Source organism: Dendrobates tinctorius, unplaced genomic scaffold, assembly GCF_039654945.1.
Source record: "Dendrobates tinctorius isolate UK_male_01 unplaced genomic scaffold, ASM3965494v1 ptg000046l, whole genome shotgun sequence".
In the NCBI taxonomy this organism is placed as follows: domain Eukaryota; kingdom Metazoa; phylum Chordata; class Amphibia; order Anura; family Dendrobatidae; genus Dendrobates; species Dendrobates tinctorius.
This window is the reverse complement of record NW_027361714.1, coordinates 76,710,460-76,725,491: the sequence shown is the minus strand read 5'-3', so window position 1 is coordinate 76,725,491 and position 15,032 is coordinate 76,710,460. Positions and strand designations below refer to the sequence as shown.

At 48.1% G+C, this 15,032-nt stretch overlaps 1 protein-coding gene across 3 annotated transcripts in view; it reads right to left on the bottom strand.

Annotated features, from left to right (window-relative positions):
- The window catches only part of WASF1 (WASP family member 1), a 145,628-nt gene extending 131,047 nt beyond the window's left edge, over window positions 1-14,581 (bottom strand). The window contains exon 1 of one of the 3 annotated variants that reach the window (XM_073576020.1): window positions 14,151-14,581. The gene's annotated coding sequence lies outside the window, so the exon portion shown is untranslated. Of the gene's footprint in view, window positions 1-14,029 lie in introns of all 3 variants that reach the window. The other 2 variants (XM_073576017.1, XM_073576018.1) reach the window with 2 other exon arrangements.
- Between the last annotated feature and the right edge of the window lie 451 nt (window positions 14,582-15,032).

Sequence of the window (15,032 nt, the reverse complement as noted above, 5' to 3'; positions counted from 1 at the left end):
GTATCCTTACGATATTTAATTACTTTAAAATAGTAAAGATATTCTATGATAATCTCACTTTAGGGACATTAAACCTGCTTTATCATACATCCACAAGCAGTTGAATGCGATCTTTTGTCTTCTGCTATCAGCCATTTGAAGCTCAGAGCAGTTGAATTGGGCATTTATTTGCAATTTAGAACCATTCTCACTACTTTTGTTCATGTTTTTAAAAAAAAAAATCACATCATGAATTAGACGCATCTGTTAACTGGTGTGTGCTACCCTCAAGTTACGTCGCTATATTGGTGTAAGGATTGATGAATTTCATGGGCAGGCAATGCCATGCCCTCTCCCACCCATGCTACACAAATATTGGCATAGCTACCTGGGACTGGTGTAAAAAATGCCTAATGTCACAATATTTTTGTTCATCTTCAGAGTTGCGAGTTAGAAAGGCGTTTTACACAAGAGTTCTGGCGTGCACACCGCTTATTCCATTAAAAAAGTACTTAGAATTATTTCAATATCTGTTGATTAAAAAGTTCCATTATTGGATATGTTCACTGCCAGCGTTAGTATAATATTCTCCATAGTCTGCCCTATGTGGTGGACTACGGGGCACATTATATTGTATGGAGGACTATGGAGCGCATTATACTACAGTGGCATGTAAAAGTTTGGGCACCCCTGGTCAGAATTACTGTTATTGTGAACAGTTAAGCAAGTTGCAGATGCAATGATGTCTAAAAGGCCTAAAGTTAAACATGACACATTTCCTTTGTATTAAAAAGAGGAAAATAGGCCTATGCAAAAGTTTGGGCACTTCCTTTTGAAAGTATCACAGATTGTAAATACTTTTTGTAGCCATACAAGAGAGTCTTTCAATTCTTGTTCGGGAGATTTGCATCAATTCTTCCTTGGAAAATTCTTCCAGTTCTGTGAGATCCCTGGGCCGTCTTGCATACTCTGCTATTTTGAGGTCTAGCTACAGATTTTCAATGATGTTCAGATCAGGGGACTGTGAGGGCCATTGTAAAATCTTAAGCTTGCATTTTTTGAGGTAGTTTATTGTGGATTTTGATGAGTGTTTAGAATCATTATCCATTTGTAGAAGCCATTCTCTTTTCAACTTCAGCTTTTTTACAGATGGTGTTATGTTTGTATCAATAATTTGTTGAAATTTCATTGAATCCATTCTTCCCTCTACCTGTGAAATGTTTCTCGTGCCACTGGCTGCAAAACAACCCCAAAGCATGATTAATCTACCACCATGCTTAATGGTTGGTAAGATGTTCTTTTCCTGAAATTTTGTGCCCTTTTTAATCCACACATACCTTCAATCATTGTAGCCAAGAGTTCTATTTTAACCTCATCAGTCCACAAGACTTGTTTCCAAAATACATCAGGCTTGTTTAGATGTTCTTTCATGCACTTCGGACACTGAATTTTATGGTCAGAATGCAGGAGAGGTTTTCTTTTGATGACTCTTCCCTGAAGGCCATATTTGTGCAGGTGTCTCTGAACAGTAGAGCAATGTACCACAACTCCAGAGTCTGCTAAATCTTTCTGAAGGTCTTTTGCAGTCAAGCTGGGGTTCTGATTTGACTTTCTAGCAATCCTAGGAGCACTCACTTAACTTTTGCTTGGTCTTCCGGACCTTATCTTGACCTCCACTGGTCCTGTTAACTGCCATATCTTAATTACATTTCAAACTGGGGAATAGGCAACTTGAAGGCACTTTGCTATCTTCTTATAGCTTTCTCCTGCTTAGTGGTCCTCCAGTATTTTCAGGGTGTTAGGCAGCTGCTTAGAAGAACCCATGGCTGCTATTTTTTCGCATAAAGTTAGGCTGGGTTTTTATAAAGCTGGAAAATTTGCATTACCTGGCCTTTTCTAACTATGATACTGAACAAGCTATAACCCTAACAGGGTAATTATGGTGTGAAACCTTGGCCAAAGGTATCAGAGCACACAAATCTCCAAGGGTACCCAAACTTATGCAATGGCCCATTTACCTTTTTGTAATTTTTAAAAAGTAAAAAATAACAATATATATGTTTTTTTGCCTAAAATACAAAGGAAATGTGTCATCTTTTACTTTAGCCCTTTAATAGATCATTTAGGCTGTGTGCCCACGATGCGATTTTTAAGCGTTTTTGCCGCGATTTTCGGCGCGAACACGTTTAAAAATCGTTACAGACCGCCCCCCATGCACTCCTATGGCATTCCGCACATGCTGTGCTAATGCTGTGCATTTTTCCGCGGCGGAATCGCATCGCGGAAAAAAAATCGCAGCATGGTCATTCTTTTGTGTGGAATCGCAAAGAATTGCCGCGATTCCACACCCATAGGAATGCATGAGAATCGCTTACTTCCCGCATGTGGCTATGCCCACCATGCGGGAAGTTAAGTGTCTCATGTGCGGTTGGTACCCACGGTGTGGAGAACAGGAGACTGTCCTCCAGGCCCTGGGTACCATACCCCTGTAAAAAAAAGATTAAAAAATAAGGGTATATTTACCTTCCGACGTCCCGCGCTGCATTCCCGGCCTAAGCGTTCCCAGTAATGCCTTGCGGCACGGTCCTGTGATGACGTGGTCTCACGAGATCGCTATAGTAATGCAAGACCAACGTCATCACAGGTCTCGCAAGGCATCGCTGGGAACGCTGAGGCCCGGGATGGCAGCGCGGGACGTTGGAAGGTAAATATACCCCGATTTTTTATTTTTTTTTCATTTTTAACATTTTATCTTTTACTATTGATGCTGCATAGGCGGCCTCAATAGTAAAAAGTTGCTCACACTTGTCAAACACCATGTTTGATGAGTGTGACCAACCTGTCAATCACTTTCCAAGTGATGCTTCAAATCGCTTGGAAAGTGCTTGAGAAAATCGTGACAAAATCGCGGAGAATCGCGGTGAAATCGCGCGGAAAAAAACGCGCGATTTCTGGGAAGGAGTCCGGTTTTCAGTGTGCGTTTTAAAACGCTACGTGGGCCCATAGCCTAAGCAAGTTGAAGATTAAGGCTAAGTTCACACTTGCGATTGGGTAGAGTGCGTAGGGCTGCGTACTTCCTCCCTTAAGCTCCGCCTACTTACGCACTTCTTCCCTTTGGCTCCACCCACTTCTGCATGCTTCATATGTACCTATCTTTGACATTGTGTACGCAGGGACATGCGTTGTATGTGGATGCATCCACTTGCGTCGTTTTGACGTGCCCGCCAAATGAACAGAAATGGGCAGGGGAGGAAGCAGAAGAGTACACAGATAGTACGGTGTGGGATCATAGCTGATTCTATCTGTGAGGTAAAACAAGTTTTTCAACAGGCAGAGAAATTTTTTACCTCCCAGAAAACAGCAGCTGTGATCATATATTGTCCTGTCTGTATCCTCTTTTGCTTCCCCCCATCCAGGAGCTGTGGTGTGATTCCATGTTCCTGTACGGTGAGACACAGCCATTACACAGCACACAGCAGGGGCACATTTATAAGATTACTAGCTGAAGAGCCCGGTGTTGCCTGGGCATAGTAACCAACTGTGGTTAGTTATAACAAATTATAGTGATTATATTGCACATAAAAACCGTGCATCTAATCCTCTCCTGTGTGGTACTGACTGCTGAGCCGTGTATCTAATCCTATTCTGTGTGATACTGTCTGCTGAGCTGTGTATCTAATCCTATTCTGTGTGATACTGTGTGCTGAGCTGTGTATCTATTCCTATTCTGTGTGATACTGTGTGCTGAGCTGTGCATCTAATCCTATTCTGTGTGATACTGTGTGCTGAGCTGTGTATCTAATCCTATTCTGTGTGATACTGACTGCTGAGCCGTGTATCTAATCCTATTCTGTGTGATACTGTCTGCTGAGCTGTGTATCTAATCCTATTCTGTGTGATACTGTGTGCTGAGCTGTGCATCTAATCCTATTCTGTGTGATACTGTGTGCTGAGCTGTGCATCTAATCCTATTCTGTGTGATACTGTGTGCTGAGCTGTGTATCTAATCCTATTCTGTGTGATACTGACTGCTGAGCTGTGTACCTAATCCTATCGTGTGTTACTGACTGCTCAGCCGTGTATCTAATCCTATCCTGTGTGATACTGACTGCTGAGCCGTGTATCTAATCCTATTCTGTGTGATACTGACTGCTGAGCCGTGTATCTAATCCTATTCTGTGTGATACTGTCTGCTGAGCCGTGCATCTAATCCTATCCTGTGTGATACTGACTGCTGAGCTGTGTATCTAATCCTATCCTGTGTGATACTGACTGCTGAGCTGTTTATCTAATCCTATCCTGTGTGATACTGACTGCTGAGCCGTGTATCTAATCCTCTCCTGTGTGATACTGACTGCTGAGCTGTGTATCTAATCCTCTCCTGTGTGATACTGACTGCTGAGCTGTGTATCTAATCCTCTCCTGTGTGATACTGACTGCTGAGCTGTGTATCTAATCCTATCCTGTGTGATACTGTCTGCTGAGCCGTGTATCTAATCCTATCCTGTGTGATACTGACTGCTGAGCCATGTATCTAATCCTATCCTGTGTGATACTGACTGCTGAGCTGTGTATCTAATCCTCTCCTGTGTGATACTGACTGCTGAGCTGTGTATCTAATCCTCTCCTGTGTGATACTGACTGCTGAGCTGTGTATCTAATCCTATCCTGTGTGATACTGTCTGCTGAGCCGTGTATCTAATCCTATCCTGTGTGATACTGACTGCTGAGCCGTGTATCTAATCCTATCCTGTGTGATACTGGGCTCCCCCTGCAGACTGTGTCAGAGGGTGGTCTGTGTTGGCACGGTAATAAATTGTGTTATTTCCAGCTTTACAGAAGGACGATAACACCATAGGAATGATAAGAATAATAGGCCTCAGTTATCACAACTGTCTACAAAGAAAACTGTTGCTGATAGCAACCAATCACAGCTCATTTTTCATCTTTTAAACAGCTCTGGGACAGCGTGGCGAGTTTTGTGTTTCGACTTTTATGTGGTGAGGTTGGTGTATGTGTGGTGAAATGTGTGCTGAGGATGGTATATGTGTTGAAGCACGTGGTAGTGTGTGGCGCATTTTGTGTGTGTGTTCATATCCCCGTGTGTGGTGAGTATCACATGTCAGTGCCCCGCCTTAGCAACTGTACGGTATATACTGTTTGGCGCCATCGCTCTCATTCTTTAAGTCCCCCTTGTTCACATCTGGCAGCTGTCAATTTGCCTCCAACACTTTTCCTTTCACTTTTCCCCCATTATGTAGATAGGGGCAAAATTGTTTGGTGAATTGGAACGCACGGGGTTAAAATTTCGCTTAACAACATAGCCTATGACGCTCTCGGGGTCCAGACGTGTGACTGTGCAAAATGTTGTGGCTGTAGCTGCGACGGTGCGGATGCCAATCCCGGATATACATACATACATACATACACACACACATTGCGCTTTATATATTAGATCTCAGCACAGGAACATTTTTTAACACATCCAAATGTGGAAGCTATTATTATTCCAAGATTTATTAATTAACGTGTACTTTGTTTGTGGGAAAACCCTTTTAAAAAAGGGAATCTGTCATAAGGTTTTGCTACCTCATCTGAGAACAGCATAATGGAGGAAAAGAGACCATGATTCTAGTGATGTGTCACTTAATGGGTGTAGTAGTTGTGACACAGAGTTTTTAGATGTAGCATGTAGCAGAGTTGAGAAAGCTAACCCCACCCACACCACAGCTTTCTGTGTACATTGTATCATTGACAGTGATCTGCTAATCAGTGCTGGGGGCAGGGTTGGACCAGGATGCACAGGCGATGTAGTCTGGTACTCTTAGGCTGAGTTCACACGTGGCGTTTTTTTCGCGTTTCCGTGGCGGTTTTAACCGCACGATTTTGCCGCGAAAACGCAAAAAATAAGCATTCCATGCATTCCTATGGGATTCCGCAATGCTGTGCTAATGCTGCAGTTTTCACCGTGGCGGAATTGCTTCGCGGTAAAAACCGCAGCATGCTCATTAATTTTGCGGAATCGCGGCGATCCCGCACCCATAGGAATGCATTGTTCCGCTTACTTCCCGCATGTGGCTGTGCACACCATGCGGAAAGTAAGCAGAACAATTGCGGATGGTACCCACGGTCCGGAAGAGAGGAGACTGTCCTCCGGGCTTTGGGTACCATATCCCTGTTAAAAATAGAATTTAAAATAAAAAATATTGTTATTCTCACCTTCCGGCGTCCCGCGCAGCCTTCCCGCTTCTCTCCACGCTCTCGTTCCCAGTAATCCTTTGCGAAAATGCCCGCGATGGCGTCCAGTCTCGACGTCATCGCGAATTACCGCGAGACATCGAGATCCCGCGAGAACTGAAGTCATCGCGGGCATTTTCGCAAAGGATTACTGGGAATGGCTGCGTGGGACGTCGGAAGGTAAGAATAACACCATTTTTTTTTTTTTTTTTTTTTGTATTTTATCTTTTACTACTGATGCCGCATAGGCAGCCTCAGTAGTAAAAAGTTGGTCACACTTGTCAAACACTATGTTTGACGAGTGTGACCAACCTGTCAATCAGTTCTCCAAGCGATGCTACAGATCGCTTGGAAAACGCTAGCATTTTGCAAGCTAATTACGCTTGCAAAATGCTAGTTTTTCCGCGGGAAAATCGCGGGAATTTAAAATGCAATTTTCCCGCGGAATGGAATTCCGGAATTCTCGCGGTAATTTCCGCGAGAGTTCCGGTACGTGTGCACTTAGCCTTAATCTCCTGCTGATAAAACACACATTGTATTGAAACGGCACACAGCCTAATAAGTGACACATCGCTGAAATCAGTGTCTCAGTCCCTACATCATGCTTCCCTCAGATCGAATAGCAAAAACCTGCTGACAGATTCCCTTTAATAAATTGTTTTGTGACTACAGCTCTTATGAAGACCTATACGTCTCTGCGGTAACCAACAACAAACAACGGACAGGCTGATCCTGTAGTCAGATTACCATCCATATGTCCTCCTAACTTACCAAATGTATGATGTAGGGAACAGACTACGCAGGAGTTGAATGTAGTCTGTTACCATGGAAACAAAGCTCCACTTATTAAAATCATGAGCGGAATACAATTGGCTGGAATTGGGTACAGTTTTTACGGCTTAGGCCCCTTTAAGAACATTTTCCTTGCCGTGTCTATTTAACCAAAGTACAGTCAAAACAGGATACAGAGCACAGACTGGGGAGCAAATGTTTCATGTTCCTTCTATTCCTCAGATCTTAGGACCATAAACACTAAACTGTTCACAATAAACAGCATATCCCCACCCGGACGCCTTTCATGCTCTATGCAGCTCATAATGGGAAATGCGGCTACAAAAGAGCAGAATTCCTGGCCCTATTCTGTATATTAGGTTCCTTGCTTTTCCACGGTGTTTTCTCACAACCTTTCTCCATGTTTTTGCCTCTTTTTACTGTGTCATGCTTTAAATAAAGCTGCTTTGTTTTTGACACCTCCTGAAAATTCTCAAAAACCTGGGAGTTTCTGCTTCGAAAAAACTAAGACCCCAATTCAGTAAGACTGATCAGTGTTAAAGATGGGCATGACACATTAATTCATTAGGCCATGTGCACATGGTGCGGATTCTGCTGCGGATCCACAGCGTTTCTGGCCCTGCGGGTCTGCAGCAGATTTAGCTGCGTTGTACAGTACCATTGTTTTCAATGGTAACTGGAAAACGCTGTGCACATGCTGCAGATTTTTCCGTGCGTATTTGCTGTGGGTTCAAATCCGCAGCATGTCAATTCTTTGTGCGGAATCCGCAGCGGTTTCACACCTTCTCCATTGTAGAGGTGTGAAACCGCAGGTAAAAATGCAGGTCTTTTGACCTGCGGATTTTCCCAAATCCACACAGACAAATCCGCAGCACCTAAACCTACGTGTGCACTTAGCCTTAGGAGGAGCAGGACACTTAATGCATTCTTATCAGCAGTGGGCGACTCGCCAGGAAATGTTACTCCATTCAGGGACTGGAGTAAGAAACACCATCACTTTTAATGAATGTTAGATGGGTGGCACCACGCTTGTCCCCAAGCTATACCCATTTTGGTGGATCTACCTGAAAAAGGCGTGAAAATTTCAAGCATTTTCCAACATTTGAAGGTGTTTTTTTTCTGGCATAAAACACCAAAATAAATTGGGGCCAGTGTGCACATACCCTTACAAATCACTGTGAGGGGCTTGTACAAACGGTCATTCATGTTTGCATTTGTATGAAACCCTTTACGCTGCTGTCGACAGCATGTCCACAGATTGTACCGCCAAACAGTGCTGATTTTTAGGGAGTCCAGAAAAGAAACTATGACTGGATTGCTGAACTAAAAAGCATCCTAATGGCTGCAAGATGCAACGCGCCAACTGACGTGCTACATCACTGAACGGTGCCAGTTCTCTACCCACATGTGAGCACTGTATGGCATACAAAGCGGCGCCATAGAGTCAAAGAGACAAGTCGCTAAATCTCAGTATATTGAGAAGTGACTATGGACGGACGAATAGCAGCAGCCATAAAATGCAGTGCGGACCCCCAGATCGCCTCCAGTCCAGAGATAAGCATCCATTTATTCATCCTGATGGAGGACGCTCGGCTCACTTCACAATTGACATGCAAAGGAATTCTTAAAGGGATCATTTACATATTCAAAGTGAAGCTGAGCCTCCATACTGAAGCAGCCTATAGAATGGCCGCCATGTTTCCGGGCTACTTTGCATTTAATGCCTCAGTTGTGAAGGGAGATAATATGTGGCCTGTGCGGTCCCTGTGCCCTGTATGACAAGACGTGAGTGATTATGGCTTCCGGGCCCTTCTCCTGTGCCGGGGCTGGAGTGAGCTTCTTCCAGCTTGTCACTGACAGGAATCCTGAGGAATCCACTGACAATGCACAGGATAGCAGTGAGAGGCAGGAAGAATGGGCAGGTGGGGGTGGGGGAGCGAGAGAAAGGGACCGGATGGCTTCTCAGATCCCACAGCAAGCCTGTGACACAGCGCTCTATATGCCGGGCACACACCTTGGCTGCGCACACATGGACCCAGGCAGTGCCGTGTGTATCCACAGCTTATTACCATTCACCACTAGTCATACACAGGGAGCCAGAAGCACATCAGTGTTATTTCTGATTATTCCGCCCAGTTACCTGCAGCAATTATTAGAGGGCCTGGTCTCGTAGCCACAGATTTGAGATGATGAGATTATATATCAAGACAGAAATAGAATACAGACCGGCCTGGCACAGAACAATGACATCACAGAGATTGAGAACCAGCCCTTTATACCACACCGTAGTGCCAACGTCCAGACATCAGATATGGGCTGCATGGGTCAGATACCAGCATAATACCAGCGCCATCTGCAAGTGCCCTCCGTGTTAATAAGCCGGATAACGCTACAAACCACCAAAACGACTGGCAAAATCCTTCTATTGCATTTCCTACGATAGAGAATTGCTCCAGGCTAAAAGTGCCAGTGCCTGTATGGGGCACCAGTGCCAGTGCGTGTATGGGGTGCCAGTGTGTGTGGGGCACCAGTGCCAGTGTGTGTATGGGGAGGCAGTGCGTGTATGGGGCACCAGTGCCAGTATGGGGCGCCAGTGCTAGTGTGTGTATGGGGCACCAGTGCTAGTATGTGTATGGGGTATCAGTGCCAGTGTGTGTATGGGGAGGCAGTGCATGTATGGGGCACCAGTGCCAGTATGGGGCGCAAGTGCCAGTGTGTGTATGCGGCACCAGTGCGTGTGTGGGACACCAGTGCTAGTATGTCTATGGGGCATCAGTGCGTGTATGGGACACCAGTGCTAGTATGGGGCACCAGTATGGGACACCAGTGCCATTGCATGTATGGGGCATCAGTGCCAGTGCGTGTATGGGGTGCCAGTGTCAGTGTGTATGGGGCGCCAGTGTGTGTGGGGCACCAGTGCCAGTGTGTATGGGGCGCCAGTGTGTGTGGGGCACCAGTGCCAGTGTGTGTATGGGGCGGCAGTGCGTGTATGGGGCACCAGTGCATGTATGGGGCACCAGTGCATGTATGGGTCGCCAATGCGTGTATGGGGTGCCAGTGTCAGTGTGTATGGGGCGCCAGTGTGTGTGGGGCACCAGTGCCAGTGTGTGTATGGGGCGGCAGTGCCAGTATGGGGCACCAGTGCGTGTGTGGGGCACCAGTGCGTGTATGGGGCACCAGTGCTAGTATGTCTATGGGGCATCAGTGCCAGTGTGTGTATGGGGCACCAGTGCTAGTATGTGTATGGGGTATCAGTGCCAGTGTGTGTATGGGGCACCAGTGCGTGTATGTGACATCAGTGCCAGTATGGGACACCAGTGCTAGTATGGGGCACCAGTGCGTGTATTGGACACCAGTATGGGACACCAGTGCCATTGCATGTATGGAGCATCAGTGCCATTGTGTGCATGGGGCGCCAGTGCATGTATGGGGTACCTGATGGGCGAGGAGTCAAGTTCACTGTACAATGAGGAAGCAAATAACGGAGTATATAATAAAGGCAAAAGTATCGAATCTAATTATAGTTCACAGCATGTCACAACTCATCAGAAGTAACAAATACATTATTCTCCAGCTGACTGCTGCAACACAGAAATATGGTGGTGACATTATATATATATAGAGATGCCCATTGTATATTAGCACACATACAATATATATATATATATATATATATATATATACACACACACGATACACACTGTAGATCTCTCACGTATTCACATATCATCATTTATCAGCTCAGCGCAGTCATTGCATTATATACACACACACACGCAGAAATAGATCTCACATATGTACAGACGCACATTATACACACACACAGTATATATACACATGCACATATACAGAAAAGATATACTCTCTCACACATTCCCATGTCATTTATCAGCTCAGCGCAGTCATGGCATTATATACATACTGAGCATGGTGGCAGCAATGTATGGCTCCTAGATCAGGCCAAATACACGTACTGCACATGGCACTGGCTGTATGGCATTTTATGTATGTATGGCACGGGATACATGGCACTGGTTGTATGACATGGTTGTATGACATGGCTGCATGGCACTGGCTGTATGGGACGGGATACATGGCACTGGCTGTATGGCATGTGATGTATGTATGGTGCTGGCTGTATGGTATGGGAGGTATTTATGGTACAGAATACATGGCACTGGCTGTATGACAAGGCTGTATTTCACGGGATGCATGGCATGTGATGTTTGGCACGGGCTGTATGGGCTGGGATGGATGGCATGAGATGTATGGGATGGGATACATGGTGCTGGCTGTATGGGAAAGGACGCATGGCATGTGATGCATGGCACAGGCTGTATGGGCCGGGATACATGGTGCTGGCTGCATGAGCTGGGATGCATGGCATGTGATGTATGGCACTGGCTGTATGGGCTGGGATGCATGGCATGTCATGTATGGCACAGGCTGTATGGGCCGGGATACATGGTGCTGGCTGCATGAGCTGGGATGTATGGCACAGGCTGTATGGGCTGGGATGCATGGCATGTGATGTATGGCACTGGCTGTATGGGCTGGGATGCATGGCATGTCATGTATGGCACGGGCTGTATGGGCCGGGATACATGGTGCTGGCTGCATGAGCTGGAATGTATGGCACAGGCTGTATGGGCTGGGATGCATGGCACAGGCTGTATGGGCTGGGAAGCATGGCATGTGATGTATGGCACTGGCTGTATGGGCTGGGATGCATGGCATGTCATGTATGGCACGGGCTGTATGGCACTGGCTGTATGGGCTGGGATGCATGTCATGTGATGTATGGCACGGGCTGTAAGGCTATGTGCACACGTTGCGGATTCTGCTGCGTTTCTGCAGCGTTTTTGGCCCTGCGGAAACGCAGTAGTTCCGCAGACATGGTACAGTACCATGTTAGCCTATGGCAATTCAAATCCGTTGTCCTCACGCTGCGGTTTTTTCCGCGCGGTTTTCAAACCGCAGCATGTCAATTGTTTGTGCGGATTCCGCAGCGGTTTCACACCTTTAACATAGTAGAGATGTGAAACCGCAGGGCAAAACCGCAGACCAAACCGCAGGTCACTTTACCTGCGGATCCACGCGGAAAAACCCGCAGGTGAATCCGCAGCGTGCACATAGCCTTAGGCACTGGCTGTATGAACTGGGATACATGGCACGGGCTATATGAGCTGGGATGCATGGCATGTGATGTATGGCATGGGCTGTATGGCAGGGGATGCATGGCATGTGCTGTATGGGCTGGGATGCATGGCAGGGGATGCATGGCATGAGCTGTATGTGCTGTGATCCATGGCACGGGATGCATGGCATGAGCTGTATGGGCTGGGATGCATGGCATGTGATGTATGGCATGGGCTGTGATCCATGGCACGGGATGCATGGCATGAGCTGTATGGGCTGGGATGCATGGCAGGGGATGCATGGAATGGGCTGTATGGCAGGGGATGCATGGCATGTGATGTATGGGCCGGGCTGTATGAGCTGGGAGGTATGGCACCGGCTGTATGAGCTGAGCTATATGGCAGGGGATGCATGGCATGTGATGTATATGGGCTGGGATGCATGGCAGGGGATGCATGGCATGTGATGTATGGGTTGGGATGCATGGCAGGGGATGCATGGCATGGGCTGTATGGCATGGGCTGTATGAGCTGGGCTATATGGCAGGGGATGCATGGCATGGGCTGTATGAGCTGGGCTATACGGCAGGGGATGCATGGCATGGGCTGTATGGCATGGGCTGTATGAGCTGGGCTATATGGCAGGGGATGCATGGCATGGGCTGTATGGCAGGGGATGTATGGCATGGGCTGTATGAGCTGGGCTATATGGCAGGTGATGCATGGCATGGGCTGTATGAGCTGGGCTATATGGCAGGGGATGCATGGCATGGGCTTTATGGCAGAGGATGCATGGCATGGGCTGTATGGCATGGGCTGTATGGCATGGGCTGTATGGCAGGGGATGCATGGCATGGGCTGTATGGCAGGGGATGCATGGCATGGGCTGTATGGCATGGGCTGTATGGCAGGGGATGCATGGCATGGGCTGTATGGCAGGGGATGCATGGCATGGGCTGTATGGCAGGGGATGCATGGCATGGGCTGTATGGCAGGGGATGCATGGCATGGGCTGTATGGCATGGGCTGTATGGCAGGGGATGCATGGCATGGGCTGTATGGCAGGGGATGCATGGCATGGGCTGTATGGCAGGGGATGCATGGCATGGGCTGTATGGCAGGGGATGCATGGCATGGGCTGTATGGCATGGGCTGTATGGCATGGGCTGTATGGCAGGGGATGCATGGCATGGGCTGTATGGCAGGGGATGCATGGCATGGGCTGTATGGCAGGGGATGCATGGCATGGGCTGTATGGCATGGGCTGTATGGCAGGGGATGCATGGCATGGGCTGTATGGCATGGGCTGTATGGCAGGGGATGCATGGCATGGGCTGTATGGCATGGGCTGTATGGCAGGGGATGCATGGCAGGGGCTGTATGGCAGGGGATGCATGGCATGGGCTGTATGGCATGGGCTGTATGGCAGGGGATGCATGGCATGGGCTGTATGGCATGGGCTGTATGGCATGGGATGCATGGCATGGGCTGTATGGCATGGGCTGTATGGCAGGGGATGCATGGCATGGGCTGTATGGCATGGGCTGTATGGCAGGGGATGCATGGCATGGGCTGTATGGCAGGGGATGCATGGCATGGGCTGTATGGCATGGGCTGTATGGCAGGGGATGCATGGCATGGGCTGTATGGCATGGGCTGTATGGCAGGGGATGCATGGCATGGGCTGTATGGCAGGGGATGCATGGCATGGGCTGTATGGCAGGGGATGCATGGCATGGGCTGTATGGCATGGGCTGTATGGCAGGGGATGCATGACATGGGCTGTATGGCATGGGCTGTATGGCACTGGCTGTATGAGCTGCGATATATGGCAGGGGATGGATGGAATGCCAGCGGCACAGCCATGTTCCTGAGACACTCACCATGACAGGGAATCTCTCACGCACTGGCAGGGCCCGATCATTCATTCAGCACGGTGATGTCGCACACTCCACGGCCACATACGCCGCAGCTCCGATCATGTCGTGAGAAGACGATACCTACAGGCAGGACTGGAGCGGGTCTGGCGCTGCTCACTCACTGATCGCGGCTCATCCTCCCCGGGGTCACGTGGAGCGGCTCACCAGCTGCGCCCCATCTCTGCCCCCGATGTCACGGATCGTCCACGATGACTCAAGGACAACAAACAAGTGAGGCGAGAGACGGAGGCGAGGCAGCCGGGCCAGCAGACTGTGAGGGAGAGAGGGCGGGGACAGGTCAGCAGCGGGAGAAAGGGAGGCAGCAGGAATGGCAGGCGCACGGCTCTGAGTGCTGGGGAGATGGCGGGGGCTCTGGATCGCCGCCGCGGTGGGGACGTGGGCAGAGCGGGGCGGAGGGTTTCCTGCACTCATACGTGCACCCCTCCTGCCGCTGGATGGTGCAGTCCATGAATCCGCAATACCTCCGCTCCATGCTGTGCAGGTACCGTGCAGGCTCCCATGGGGGCTGCACCGGCTCTGGCAGTGCCCAGCTCGGTGATCTGATGTAAGGGGGCTGCCATGGAGGCAGCTAGGAGATGCACTGATTTAACGCCCTAAAAAGCACCCCAATTTTTGGCCTTGACAACCAATATTTGGGGTGAGGGGGCCGATCATAACTGTTATTTTTCATTTCAGACCACCATGAATGTGAGGAGCATTGATTCATTTATACCAATGTATATTTGGGTGTAAAAAAATCTCTCTTTCTCTGCCAATCACTGTTTCCTGCCGTAGATAAATACACTCACGAAACTTCCCGCCTCTTTGGCTATTATGCTTTTCCCACCAGTCTCAGATAACACCTCAACAAGGACATTGACAGCTGCAGCCAATCACTGGCAGTATCGGGTGACGTTCATGTCAACATGTTACTGCAGGAACATTAAACGGTTAATCCCAAAGGAAT